Source organism: Salvia hispanica, chromosome 5 (assembly GCF_029641045.1).
Source record: "Salvia hispanica isolate PSC_SH4W2 chromosome 5, Shi_PSC_v1, whole genome shotgun sequence".
In the NCBI taxonomy this organism is placed as follows: domain Eukaryota; kingdom Viridiplantae; phylum Streptophyta; class Magnoliopsida; order Lamiales; family Lamiaceae; genus Salvia; species Salvia hispanica.
Window position 1 is genome coordinate 25,172,221 of NC_142696.1, and position 15,110 is coordinate 25,187,330.

The 15,110-nt window shown below is 35.8% G+C and overlaps 1 non-coding gene and 1 pseudogene across 2 annotated transcripts; both read left to right on the forward strand.

The window, feature by feature from the left end:
* Positions 1 to 8,904: 8,904 nt before the first annotated feature.
* LOC125187518 (cytochrome P450 71A6-like) lies at positions 8,905 to 11,866 on the forward strand (annotated as a pseudogene). Its single transcript, XR_016130481.1, has 2 exons — positions 8,905 to 10,917; positions 11,148 to 11,866. The product of XR_016130481.1 is annotated as a cytochrome P450 71A6-like (transcript).
* Positions 11,867 to 14,487: 2,621 nt separating this feature from the next.
* LOC125191426 (small nucleolar RNA Z247) lies at positions 14,488 to 14,623 on the forward strand. The gene has a single exon (XR_007171110.2). It is a non-coding gene; the product is annotated as a small nucleolar RNA Z247 (small nucleolar RNA).
* The last annotated feature ends 487 nt before the right edge of the window (positions 14,624 to 15,110 follow it).

The window sequence follows — 15,110 nt, forward strand, 5'->3', positions numbered from 1 at the left end:
CTAAAACCTACGGACCCAAGCCCTCTCTCTATCTATGCCTCTCTCGAGCACATACAACGCATGGAGTTGTTGGTTATTTAACAATCTAATCAAGCATCTCTCAATGGCAATAATTAGAACAAAACCTATCCAATTGGTAGCTAATCAATTAGACAATGAAACAAACACAATAACCAACAAAACCACCACAAAAGATATAGATAAGCATAAAACAAGGTTTAACCCATGGATCCCATACAAACTTCACCAATATCCCTAATAAAGACTTAGCCACTCATAGTGGAAGCTAAGACAAAGGAAAATACAAAAACATCCAAGGAAAACATAGTAAGAAAAGGTAATAGAACTCCCTAAGGTGGACTTGATGTTGGGGAGAATCTTTCTTCTTCAATCACTTGAAGATGGAAGCCTCCTTGCCTTCAATCCTCTTGTATCTCTCGATTTTTCTCTCATTTTGCCGTAGGGAAAGTTGGGGTTCGAAAATGAGTGAGAACCCCCTTTTATATTTGAAGCTGTCAAAAACACCCGACCGGGTGATTTGCAGGTGGCAAAACACCCGACCGGGTTTTCTCTCTGGAACCCGCTAGTTGCACGAAACACCCGACCTTGTTTCTTCTCTGGAATCAGCCATTTGCTCCATTTTGCTCCGTTTTGACCTGTTTTTACTTCAAAACTTCGACAAACTCATTACTTCATCTAATTGATTACTATATGAGTGAAAACCTATAATAAACACCTTAATTCAACAAAAACATGGGTTAAACACCTCTAAGACCATCCTAAACTATGAGTTTGTCAGACAGAAGGAGTGATACGGACTGTAAGAGTATTAGTTACAAGAATAATCCTATCTATACATATATAAAAGGCGAGTTTTGGCCTTCTTTTGAAATATTTATAAGTTTTGTCCTCATTCTGAAATACTTATCAGTTATGGACTAATTTGAATATTTGATATTCTGAAATACTTCACACTTAAGTTTGCTATTTTTGTTCATATCTTATGAAGAAAGGTCGACATCATGGAATCATTCTTCACCTTTCTCAATGATCTGGAGCCTTCCACAATTTATTTTGTTATCGAAGTTCGTTGCATCCACGTTTATGAAGCTACTGCTCATGGAGCCATAACCAATGCCATCGGGTTATAGTGTGTTTTTCATTACCGTGCGGTATGTTGTTTAATGCGTTATTTTATGTTTGTATGCAAATTATATAAAATCATTAATTATATTTTTTTTGCTTAGGGCGTTAGTTTTCAAGCAACTTTTCCGTGAAGTTTACACGAAAGGTTTGGTGCAATACTTAAGGAAGTGACGTTTTTTCGTACCATTTTATGTTTATCATTTGTTGTATTTTCATTGTGGTTGTATGTTTTGTTTTGTTTATTTATTTTTTTTTTTACTCTTCACGACGACAAATTATATGAGAGAATGAGGTAGAGGGACACAGCGTGGACGAAGGCCGATGATATGGTGAAATTTATGTGTAGCATCATAGCTGGCATACTCCTGTCCAATTTGCATATTCATATTTAGTCTTTTTCAATAATAATATTATTAATAGTCCAACTAATTGTGGATTGGATATTAGGCTATTCATCAAGTTTAGACTTCCCCATATTATTAGTCTTTATATTTTTGGTCTAATCTTCTTCAATAATTATATTAGTCTGATGGTTTATTCCTTTTGTTATAAAGATGAGCTACTAGGCTATTACGTTTAAGCTTGCCTATATTATTGGTCCGTTATATATTTGGCTAAGCGATAGCCTTCACTAATATATATTACCATCTTTTTGGACCACTTATATAAGACGTTATTACTATATCCTCTGTCCCATGGTAGAAAATTGTACTCCCTCGTCCCAGAAAAGTTGGCATACTTTGAAAATGGCACGGGATTTTAGGAGGTTTTGTTTTGTGTGTTAAATGGAGAGAGAAAATATAATTTTTATATTCATGTGAGAGAGAACTTTTTCCAAAAAGGGAAATGTGACATCTTTTGTGGGACAAACTAAAAAGAAAAGTGTGCCATCTTTTGTGGGACGGAGGGAGTACTATACTACATATCAGTATTTTTTTCCACATATCTATATAAGTTGAGTTATGGAAGTATTAATGCTCTTATAAATTAAATAATATATTATAACTTAATTCTTTTTTAATTCTTTTTTAAGTTTTACTTTAATATTGCCTGAATCATTTAGTTATTGTTTTATATTTATTCCATGTCAATTTTTAAAATTTGTTGTTATTAAGTGTGTCAATTAATAACAATATAGTAATAAGTTAATTTGAATTAGTCTAATAATATTGATTTATAATTTATTTATTCACAATTATGAAATTTTTGAATAGAAAGTAGTTCGTGAGATGTTATACTTTCAATTAATTCTAATATAGAAATAGTATTTTTATTTAGTACTCCATGATACATGGATTTTTTTTTTCTTCGAAGAACTTAATGAAATGATGTTATTTCAAATAATTTCCATTCATGTATTATGAATCAAAGCTTTCCAAATTTTTATGGTTCATTCTTAATTATTTCATGTTTAATATATATGTTTTAGCCGTATAATTCATAGTTATTATATATATTTTTTATAATGTTTTAAATTTTTTGTAAATAACCTATAATTTAAAATTATTATTTTAAAATATTTAATCTGTGCATCGCACAGGTATGATACTAGTTTTTAAAAATAGCAAGATACGGAGTATTCACAATTGACTTGTCCATCAAATCATTATTTTAAACTCATCCATATATTAATTACAAGGTCAATCCTATTTATTTAAATATTTTGAGTGAACTACAAAAATAGTTTCTGGACTATGCGTTTATCTCGCCAATGAACCCTGGACTTTAAAAATATCCCCAGACAACTCTGGACTAAGCGTTTATCTCGAAAATAGTCTTTTTTCACTGTTTCGTGATGAAAATACCCTTTTGGGGGGTTTGGACAATTTGGTCTTTTTACATTTTAAATCTGATATTATTTCAATGATGTACTAAATCTGATATTATTTCAAAATTATCATTCTTCTTCCCTTTTGACATCCTTCACTTTGTTTCTTTATTTCAATATTAGATTTAATTTTATAAAATTAAATTTTAAATTTCTATTTTTAAATATCAATAATTTTTTAAATTATTAAAATTACTATTAAATAACAAATTAATAGTTTTAATCAATATTTGATAGTGTCTAATATTTAATCAATAAGGTACAAACACACGTTAGTTTTAATCAATATTTAATAGTTTTAATCATAAATAGATCATATAACACGATTTATTCCGAAATAAATATGCATCTAAGACTAATATAGTTTTCGTTTATTAATTTGAAAACAGTAAAATTTAACTAGAAAATTTCAACAAAATTTCTCTTATATCAAATTTTTAGTCAACTTCATAATATTTTTAGTCAAATTCTCCTATACATTAGATGCATATTAATTTAATTGTGTTAATATGATCTATTTATGATTAAAACTATTAAATATTTATTAAAACTAAGGCGTCCGTCGTACCTTATTGATTAAATATTAGACACTATATTGATTAAAACTATTAATTTATTATTTAATAGTAATTTTAATAATTAAAAAAATTTATTGATATTTAAAAATCAAAATTTAAAATTTAATTTTATAAAATCAAATCTAATATTGAAATAAAGAAACAAAGTGAAGGATGGCAAAAGGGAAGAAGAATGATAATTTTGAAATAATATCAGATTTAGTACATCACTGAAATAATATCAAATTTAAAATGTAAAAAGACCAAATTGTCCAAACCCCCTAAAAGGGTATTTTCGTCACGAAACAGTGAAAAAGGACCATTTTCGAGATAAACGCTTAGTCCAAGGTTGTCTGGGGATATTTTTAAAGTCCGGGGTTCATTGGCGAGATAAACGCATAGTCTAGGGACTATTTTTGTAGTTCACTCAAATATTTTTCAGTGTATTCTCCAACGAAATTATCATCTCAGTTGACTCTCTCATCAAATTATTTATTTAAAGGAATTTAGGGAAACCTTTTTTTCTCCAAACCAAATTATTATTTTAATTATTCAATATATTAATTAAAAATTATTCATCGATGCGATTTTAAAAAATTGTTTGACTTTGTGAAGAAAAGTGGATGAAAAAATCAGTTTAGATCACCTCATGCTTTTCCTGCATTATCCCCTACTCTATCCCTCACTCACATAAATAATGGGGATATGCGAATTTTTCAGGATAAATAATGATTTTTTAAATTTGTATCTTTTTTCTTCATTTTTATCTCTTACAGCTAGTTAAGAATTGACTAAATTACCCCTAATATTTTTACCCCCAATAAATCCAGCAAACTGTGGAAAAAATGAGTTAGCAAATTATACATGCCATAACTATGTAATGTTCGACCATTTTTGCTAAATATACATGCCGTAACTATAAGTGGTTTTTATTCAGCATTACGTAGTTAGCGAATCCTGGTAGATTGAAAAAAAAGGCATCATGGAGCTAGGAGTATTAGAAATGGGCCACTCACCCCTTAAAAGGCCTCATAAGGGGGAGGGTTATCCACACTTATATAGAGAAGCTAGGATCATCACCAAGCCGATGTGGGACAAGATATTAGAATTTTAACACGCCCCCTCACGTGTGGGCCGGAATGACACATCGGACTTCCATCACGTGGGTAGGCAAGAGAAGAGATAAAGAGATAAACCATCATCGACTTGGGCCCTGCTCTGATACCATATTAGAAATGGGCCACTCACCCCTTAAAAGGCCTCATAAGGGGGAGGGTTATCCACACTTATATAGATTAGATTGGATCATCACCAAGTCGATGTGGGACAGAATTGAGAGAATTTGAGAGAATTTAACTTATGAGGCCTTTTAAGGGGTGAGTGGCCCATTTCTAATATGGTATCAGAGCGGGCCCAAGTCGATGATGGTTTTCTCTTTATCTCTTATCTACCTCACGAGTGGAAGACCGATGTCCTTTCCGGCCCACATCGATGATGGTTCTCTCTTATCTCTAGCATTGCCTACCCACGTGATGGAAGACCGATGTCCTTTCCGGCCCACACGTGAGGGGGCGTGTTAAATTCTCTCAAATTCTCTCAATTCTGTCCCACATCGACTTGGTGATGATCCAATCTAATCTATATAAGTGTGGATAAACCCTCCCCCTTATGAGGCCTTTTAAGGGGTGAGTGGCCCATTTCTAATAAGGAGTAAAACCAAAAGTATGTAAAATTAGTACTCTACTATATCAAGAAGTCATGAGGCAGAAAAAGAGAGCTTCTAGACAAATCTGAAAACTCACCTACAACGGACCTTAAATTTCAACTTCCTCAGGTTTGATTATTAGCCTGTTCCACACAGTCAGTTGCCACAGTTCAACAATCCCGTTTGGAATTCAAGGATGAATACAACAAGATTACGAAATGGTAGTTTTCAGATACGAGAGGAGGTGATGCGATTATACCTCACCAAGCACCGGAGTTCACATCAGCCGTGGAGGAGACGTCTGAGGCTAGCGTAGAAGACATGTTGGAGTCGCCGGAGGCAGAGGAGCCAAGAGAAGAGAGCAGCGGTGAAGAGAGTACGGACCCAGGCCGCCTGTCAAGGAAATCAAGGAGGCCTGCATGGTTCAAAGATTACGTTTCTCATTAGAAATATTATTTACTAGTTTTATTGCTTTTACTATTTTGAAATACTTATTTTTGGAACTTTTGTGTCGAGCAATTTATAAGCTCCGTTTCGGATTTTCTTGTTGGTTCTTTTCCGGAATGATCGAGTCGAACCAAACCTAGGGTCCTTAGTATAAATAGGAATTCTGTCCATTGAAACGACAAGAATCAATATACATAAATTTCCTAATTATTGCTCTTTACTTTTCACGCAAGTTTATTCCTTCTCTCTCAAAGCCTCATAGCTAAAATATCACATGCCTAACCCTACATGAACCCCTAGCGAGCCAGTTTGAGCTTTATAGACTGATTTCTTTAATAAAATGTTGAAGTCACTATACTAGCCTACTCTCCCTCACTTGCTCTCAAAGATGTTAATTCACAAGGGTAGCACAAATCATAAACAAGCTATGCAACTAGACAAGTAATTACTAGTTCTAGAAGCCACAGATATAGTGAAAGCGAGGTACTAGGCCAATGGGACGATTCAACAAACACTTTGTATGCACGATTTTCAACCAACAACAATAGACCAAACAATCGATGAAATTTCGGCCTACAACTTTCCGACAATCAAATTGACATACCCAAGAACACATATATCAGTTTATAGCTATAGCCCATGGATAGAGCTTGAGATCTCTCTCCTTTTTTTTTGACAAATTTTTAACAATTTTCACCCTTTGAGGAATATATCTTTTTTTTTTTTTTTTTTTTGCTTACAAGAACAAGAACCAATGGCTCTTGATACCAAATAATGTGAATCTTCTAGATTGAAGACTCATGAATTTGTCCCGGACTTATTCTTGTAAATAAACCCAACAAATAAACAAGATAAACCAAGAAATGGAACAAGAAAAATGGATAAAAGGATAGAGGATGGATTAGTGTTATGATTTAGGTGGAGAAAAAGAAAGAAATCTCAAAGGCACTTTCACATACAAACACATTATGGCTCCACAAACTAGCAACACAAGAACTAGCAAGCATACCTTTACAATCAACCTTAGCCCGGCAAAAGATCGAATGCAACCCGAAGGAATTTAATAAGTCTTCAAAAGATGAAGAATGTGAGCTCTCAAATATGGAGAATTGGTCTCTTATAAATATTCAAAAGCTGCTTGAAATGAACCCTAGCAAGAGTATTATACCAGGAGTTAAAAAGAAGCAAAACAAAACAAGTCTTGGTCAAAAAGTCCCATTCCGAACAAAACACCCGACCGGGTGATTCCCACGGCTCATTTCACCCACTCGGGTGAAGTTTCTGGACAAAAATTGATTTCTCGGCAAAAACACCCGACCGGGTGTTTTCAGGTTGGCAAAACACCCGCCCGCGTGTTTCTTTCTGCATTGCGCGACTTTCTTAAAATGATCACAACTTCCTTATTCGGGCTCCGATTGAGGTATACAAGATACTCACGTGAAGATCTTTTGATGATGAAGACGATGGTGGTTTTAGGAGAGCATTTGAACACTGTCTTAATAGGAAAATTCTGATTTGAGTCAGACCTCCGAATTCGGCTTGGCTCCTTGCCATATCTCCACCTTGTTTTCGGATCCCAATCAACCCATGGCCCTCGATGTCGTTGCATCCTATGATTGTGAATACCCGGATTCACATCAGGAGGCCCGCATGGTTCAAAGATTACGTTTCTCACTAGAAATATTAATTACTAGTTTTATTGCTTTTACTATTTTGAAATACTTATTTTTGGAACTTTTGTGTCGAGCAATTTATAAGCTCCGTTTCGGATTTTCTTGTTGGTTCTTTCCCGGAATGATCGAGTCGAACCAAACCTAGGGTCCTTAGTATAAATAGGAATTATGTCCATTGAAACGGCAAGAATCAATATACAGAAATTTCCTAATTTTTGCTCTTTACTTTTCACGCAAGTTTATTCCTTCTCTCTCAAAGCCTCATAGCTAAAATATCACATGCCTGACCCTACATGAACCCCTAGCGAGCCAGTTTGAGCTTTATAGACTGATTTCTTTGATAAAATGTTGAAGTCACTGTACTAGCCTACATGATATATCCTTTTGTTAGCCCTTCTTTTCAGTCCTTGTCACTAAAATTGAGGTGCTAGCACATCTTTGGGTAGTTGTTGTTGTTGGCAAGAAAAAGTTCATAAGTTTAGATGCTTGTTATGTAATATCCAATTTATGCTTGAGAAATAAAGTGCAAAGTTGCTAAGTTATAAAAAGAAAAAGCCAAGGTAGAAAAAGCCAAGGTGGAAAAAAAAAAAAGCCAAGATAGAAAAAGCCAAGGTAGAAAAAAAAAATTAGAGAAGTTCAAAAATTAATGCTCGAAAGAAAGAAAAAAAAAGTAGCTTGATTTGTTATGTTGAAAAATCTTAAGTTTGGGGGTGGTAAGCTGTGCAAATTTCATGCTTAATTATTATGAAACTTTGAGAGATGTTGTCTTATGGGATGTGTTAGTATTCTTTATTTTTGGTGGAATGAGCTACTAACCAAATTTGATGTCCCACCTTAACTAAAAGTCCCATTACAACCACAAATAAAGACCTTTTGATTTGTGCAAAGGTATTAACATTTTGTTGATGAGTTCTGCTTTGAGTTTTGTGGAAAGACTTGATAGATTTAAAACAGAGAATAGCCGAATGAACTTCTTTTGACGATTTAGCAACGATGGTTTGGGACACTAGAGTCATTGCTTGGACTTGGATTGCTTGTTGGATAACTAGATCTTAGGGAGCTGGTTTGTGTTCATACTTTCATTCTAAGTCAGGTTCAAAGGAGAATGTGGAGTTAGCTTTGATAATCTCTTGACTTGTGAGAGTTTTTATTATATGAATTTGGAGATTATGAGTCTTGTTTTGAAATGAAAACCTTTGTGATTAATTGTTTCCTTTGTGCTTAATTGTTTATCTTGCTCGAGGACGAGCAAAAACTTAAGTTTGGGGGTATTTGATGTAAATCAATTTAGTAATTATTTTACTCTAAGATCTCTCGTTTTTTAATTAAATCTTATGTGCTTATCAATTAATTACTGAAACTTTACTATCTTATTTTAGTTTATGCATGCACGTGTGGAATAGGAGTAAATTAATTTAATAATAATTTCTAATTTGTTTTATATTCTTACGCAGCAAGTTAGTTTTTATGGGCCCAAGTAACATAGCAATATTTAATTATGAAGGGCCTAAATCTTTAAGACCCACATAAGAGGATGGAGGCGTGATTTTTACTTGGGCAGGAGGAAATCAAAATATAAAAAGGGGGAGCAGACGCCACTCTTGCTGGAGACGACACAGGAGAGAAGAAATTGAGATACTTCCATTGAGCAATTGAGGAGAGGAGCGATTCTGAAGGAATTGAGCGTGAGCAGACAAAGAGAGAAAAGAAAGGAGAAAATTCCAGCAATCATCTACTCCAAATTTACTCTATGGTTTCTAGGGTTCTATCTCTATTTATCATTGTTCTTGGTTTAATTATGTTAGGCTAAGAATCTTGTGTTACTCCAAACACTCAATATGACATTTTGATTTCGTGATTTATTCTATGCTCGTTTCTTTCTCATGTTCGTTATAACTACTAATTTGATTGAATGAATTTATTACTTTACACCCATCTTTACTGATAATTCTATAGTCTTGATTTAGTGCCTCTTTAGCTTGAATTGAGATGGATTGTGGTAGTAATGAATTATCAATTGGAATTGTTTAGATGACAACTTGATAATGGATTTTGATCTTAATTGCCATTGTACTTTGAATCTTGCGCTTCCGTAGGGTTCTTAGGATTATTGAAATTGGTTTAAAGAGTAAGGGGCTACTTGGTATGATGGAATGGAATGGTGGAATGGAATGTGATTCCTACTTCCATTCTATTCATTTGCTTGGTGTGATGGAATGAATGAGTGAATGGATGAAAATGCAAAGGAAAACCAAGGAAATTGATATTTCATTCCTATCTTCATTCCATTTCACCCTCCATTCCATTCCACCCTCATTCCATTCCATCATACCAAGCATGACCTAAGTGTTTAACTATTCTTTGACTAGTTGATGTTTAGCATATTTAGTGCTTGCATGTTGATTTATTTTATATTGTCGCGAACTATGAGATAGATTTTAATGCATAGGATAATGTGTCTTGTCGGCATGTGTAACAATTGTCTCACTTGTGTTAATTTGAATTCAACTTTATTTTCATTGTTTTGAGAAAGCAAACCTTCAAACAAAAAACCTTCTATCTTTAAAGTTTTTATTTTATTTTATTTGGAGTTAAACAAGCTTACAAGATATCTCTAAAAAATTATTCCTCTCAGATGACTTTCTCATCAAATTATTATTTAAAGGCATCTAGGAAACCCTGTCATTAGTTTCTCCAAACCAAAAATGATTGCTATCTCACATTTCTTGACAATGCTACTCTCCGCATCCATCTTCTTCTTCTTCCTCCGCAAATGGCGCCGCAGCAACTTCCCGAAGCCCCGGGGAAGGCTGCCACCTTCTCCCCCAAAGCTCCCTGTCATCGGAAACCTCCACCAGCTGAGCTCAGCCCCCCACAGATCCCTTCAGTCACTCTCCCACCGCTACGGCCCCCTCATGCTGCTCCACTTCGGCAAGGTTCCTGTTCTCATCGCTTCCTCGGCTGAGGCGGCTCGTGAGATCATGAAAAACCAGGACTTGATCTTCTCAAACAGGCCCCAACTCAGCTTCCCGAGCCGGCTGTTCTACAACAACCGGGATATGGCTTTCGCACCGTATGGAGAACACCGGCGCTAGATCCACAGCATTTGTGTGCTTCATCTGCTGAGCAACAAAAGGGTTCAATCATCGTCAACAAGATCAGAAGGTTGGGTGCATCATCAAAGCCCGTGAACTTGAGCGACGTCATTCAGTCTTTGACGATCGATGTGATTTGTAGGGTGGCGCTTGGAGAGGTACAGTTTGGGGAGTGATTTCAAGGAGATTTTTGGTGAGTTTGGGATTTGGTGGGAATTTTACCTTTGTGGGAGTACAATCCATGGTTGAGATGGATGAGAAGGTTTGATGGTTTGTAGAAGAGAGTAGAAAGAGATGCTAAGAAGATGGATAAACTTTTGGAGGTTGTGATTCAAGAACATAGAGTTAGGGAGAGGAGGGAGGGAGATGGTGGTGAGCTGGATTTTGTGGACATATTGCTTGATTTTCAGAGAGAGAATGCAAGTCTCACCCCTATTGAAGATGACACTACAAAGCTATTGTTTTGGTATGAATACTTCTCTTTTACCATATGTATGCTTTTGTTTTCCAATATAAATACTCATGTGTTTTCTTATAGACATACTCGTGTGTTTTAATTAGGATTTTAACCAATTTATATTTTTCTTACACACAAATAGTTTTATATAGTGTTCTTAAACCTTGGTATCTCCTTATTATGCCTGCCCTATTTTAATTGAATATTTCTTTCTATTTGATTGAATATTTCTCTTGCAGGATATGTTTGTTGCAGGAACAGCTCTTGAGTGGGCGATGACAGAGCTGATTCGAAATCTAGAAACAATGAAAACATTACAAAATGAAGTGAGAGAAGTAGCTAGAAATAAGGATGAAATTGATGAGCAAGACTTGGAGAAAATGCCTTATCTGAAAGCAGTATTAAAGAAGATTTCATTCGCCGGGGCCATTGTTGCTCCCTCTTGAATTAACTCAAGACACAAGAGTATTGGGCTATGACGTTGCATCTGGTACGCGTGTGGTGATTAATGTTTGGGCAATTTCTAGGGACCCGTCATTGTGGAAAAATCCTGAGGAATTTCGTCCGGAGAGATTCCTTGAAATGAGCGTAGACATTAGAGGTGCATTTTGAGTTGACTCCGTTTGGGGCTGGCAGGAGGGGTTGCCCTGGTATTACCTTCACGATGGCGGTGGATGAGCTCACATTAGCCAAGTTGGTACACAAATTCGATTTTGGATTGCCTAATGGAGTGAAAATTAAGGATTTAGATGTGAGTGAGTCTAGAGGAGTCATAATCCATAAAAAGTGTCCTTTGTTTGTTGTAGCGACTTCACATGTTTTTTAGATAACGCAATGTCGATATTTTAAAATCCGGACTGGATCACTTGGTTCAACCGTGAATTAACGCGTTCCAAGCTTGATGTTGAGAAGAGTTGAACTTGAAAAAAATCTCAATGATATTTGAACTATTAGCTTCATTGTGAAAATGATTCTTCTTAATATCCTCTCATTCTATGTTATTAGATGCTATTTTTGGCAAAAAAAAAAAACAAAAAGAAGATATATGTGAAGTGGAGTATATAAAGTAAAAATACAGGATAAAGTAATAAAGATGCAAAGAGAATAAAATGATGAAAAAGTATAAAGTTTTAAAATAAAATCAAATATGCAATTGAGAGAAGCCGTTGAGGGCTGCATATGGGCAAATGGACAGTCATGGAAAATTGGATTCTTGACACAATATTCAAGGCTGAAAAGATTCTAGGGGTGATGGGCCTGAAAAGTTAATTGGTGTACACATGAATATACACATGCACGTATCGGGCCACGCTCCTTTACACAAGCCCATATGAAAATTTTCATTTTGTATCAATGAATCGAGTTTCTCAGAAAAACAACCCTTGCTATTCAATATAGTATTAGTCTGGCCCATATAGATAATTGTGAGAATCTAAAAAGAGACATTTAGTGAATTGACTAAATATATTTTCCTTTTTTATAAATTTACAAATTTAAATTTTGTGAGCGTCGGAAAAGAAAATCGGCCTAATTGTACGAACCATATGACTAATCTATCCTTGTATTGAAAGATATACTGTATGACTTAAAAATCCATGTATATGTGGGTCATCAAAATTAAACAACAAATTGTACTCCTCAGTTCAAACAAAAAATTTAAAAACAAATAATACTCACTCCTTACTAAAATAGTCCCTCCGTTTCTAAAAATAATTTTTTTCCTTTTTAATCCGTTTTCCAAAAATAAATACTTTTCATTTTCGAAAATAGATACTGTAATCCACTACCACTAATTCTACTACTTTTTCTACTACTCTCTTTTATTTTATCATTTATTTCTTTCTTACTTTTCCAATTTTATATTCCCTCTGTTCCATAGTAATATAATCATTTTGTCATTTTGGTACGTTCCATAGTAATAGAGTCATTTCCCTTTTTAGTAAAAATCAACACATTTTTCCATATCTACTTTACTCTCTCTTACTTTTTTTCTCTTTTCATTTCTCTACCTTTTTCATTTTCCACTTTATTTCCCATTACTTAACTCACCTAACACAATTTTTCTTAATCTCCGTGCCGAAAAGAAATGTCTCTATTACTATGGAACGAAGGGAGTATTAAAGCTTGTGTTATTTCTAAAGTTAATCTATTTAGGAAACGGACGAATTGTTTAACATGGTACTCCCTCCGTCCCACAAAAGATGTCACACTTTCCTTTTTAGTTTGTCCCACAAAAGATGTCACATTTCCTCTTTTGGAAAAAGTTCCTTCTCACATCAATTATAAAATTATATCTCTCACCACTTAACACACAATTTGACTTATTTCAGATAAGTGAAATTTAATACAAATTTAATACAATTAATTACCAATAACAGAATTTTAATATCATCAAGATATTTATATAATAACTTTAAAATTAATTTTACCTATAAAAAAAATAACAATATTCAAAACAAAATAAAAATTAATATGGGAAACAAAGTCAAGTTAATATTAATACTCAAGGATGAGCACCATTTTTAATCTTTCTTAAAAAATAAAAATAATTAAAAAGTGGCCACGTTTTCCAATTTCCAAATACTCCCTCCGTCCCCTATTAGGAGTCACTCTTTGTAAACGTTGTCTCCTTGAGCTTGCATCCGAGTTCAGTCGAGGATGCTCCCAGCCCAAATGATATCCATGCATTGGATAGCAAGCACCATGTAGCACGTGACCAAGGTAATGCGGAGGATGTATTCCCCTCGAGTGGTCCCCTGTCCAGCTGGAAGGAGGTGCTCCTTGGTGCCAGCAAGACTTAATCAATTTGGATAAGGAGAAGAAAATATGTTTCTGTTATTCTATTTTGTTTGGTAGTGTATTAGGGTTTAGCCTATTAGGATTCTAGGTCATTCTGTGACCATGTATTTAAACAAGTTTTTGTAACATTGTTATCTAACGGGAAAATACTAGTTCACCTTTCTCAACCTAGCCTTTCTCTACAAGTTTTCATGGTATCATCGCAGTAGATCCTTGGACCTACTCCTGCCACTTGTCTCTTTCCCTAAAAATGGCTGATGGAAATACCTCTGAATTCTCTTTTGCCACTCTCACTCAACCACAAAATCAGCTTCAAATCACACCCCTATTTCCCCATTCTCACCCTATCTCCCTCAAACTCTCAGACGACAATTTTCTAATGTGGCGTCAACAAGTGCTGGCCACTGTTCGGGGCTATGGCCTAGAGCCCTTTCTTGATGGGTCAGTCTCAGTTCCTTCTCAGTTCGTGACTGCTGATGCTACTTCTACCTCCGTGCAGCCTAATCCGGCCTTCCTCGCTTGGCACAGGCAAGATCAACTCCTCTCCTCCTGGCTTCTAGCTTCTCTATCAGAAAGCTCAATGGTTCTTGTTGTTGGCCTCACCACCAGCAAAGATATCTGGAATGCTCTCTCTACTCGCTACGCCAGCCAAAGCAAAGCCAAAGTCATGCAGTACAAGCTGCTCCTTCAGACATTCAAAAAGAACTCTCTTCCTATGTGCGCGACTATCTCGGCAAAATAAAATCCTACTGTGATTTTTTGGGATCTGCCGGCTGCCACATTCTTGATGAGGACCAGATCCTCCACATTCTCTCGGGTTTGGGACCTGAGTATGACCCAGTCATGGTCACCATTTCCTCTAGTGCTGATCGTTGGACGGTTCCTGATGTTGCTGCTCTTCTACTCAGCTTCGAAACGCGGCTGGAGTCCTCTCACAATCCACCTATTAATGTTGATGGCTCCCAGCCTGCTGCTAACTTCGTTCACTCTACTGACCAGCGCCGAGATGTCTCCACCCGTGGGGGTCGAGGTTTTTCCAACCGTGGTGGTCCTTTTCGTGGTCGTGGTGGTCGCAGCGGCCGTGGAGGCAAGCTCGTTTGCCAACTCTGTCAAAAACCCGGCCACTCTGCAGATCGCTGCTGGCACCGTTTTGATCAAAGCTATGGGCAAGCACCTCCACTCCGTTCTCTAACTCCTGCTCATCCACAGCCTACTGCCAACTTCGCCCAGGGACGAGGCCTTCTCCCATCTCCTTCTGTCCAGCCCCAATCAGAGTTCAACTTTGATGTAGCCTCTTCCTCTTCTTGGTATCCGGACTCAGGGGCTACACATCATGTCTCTAATGATCTAGCCAATCTCAACTCTGGCTCTGAATATGTTGGTGGTAAGTCCTTGCAACTTGG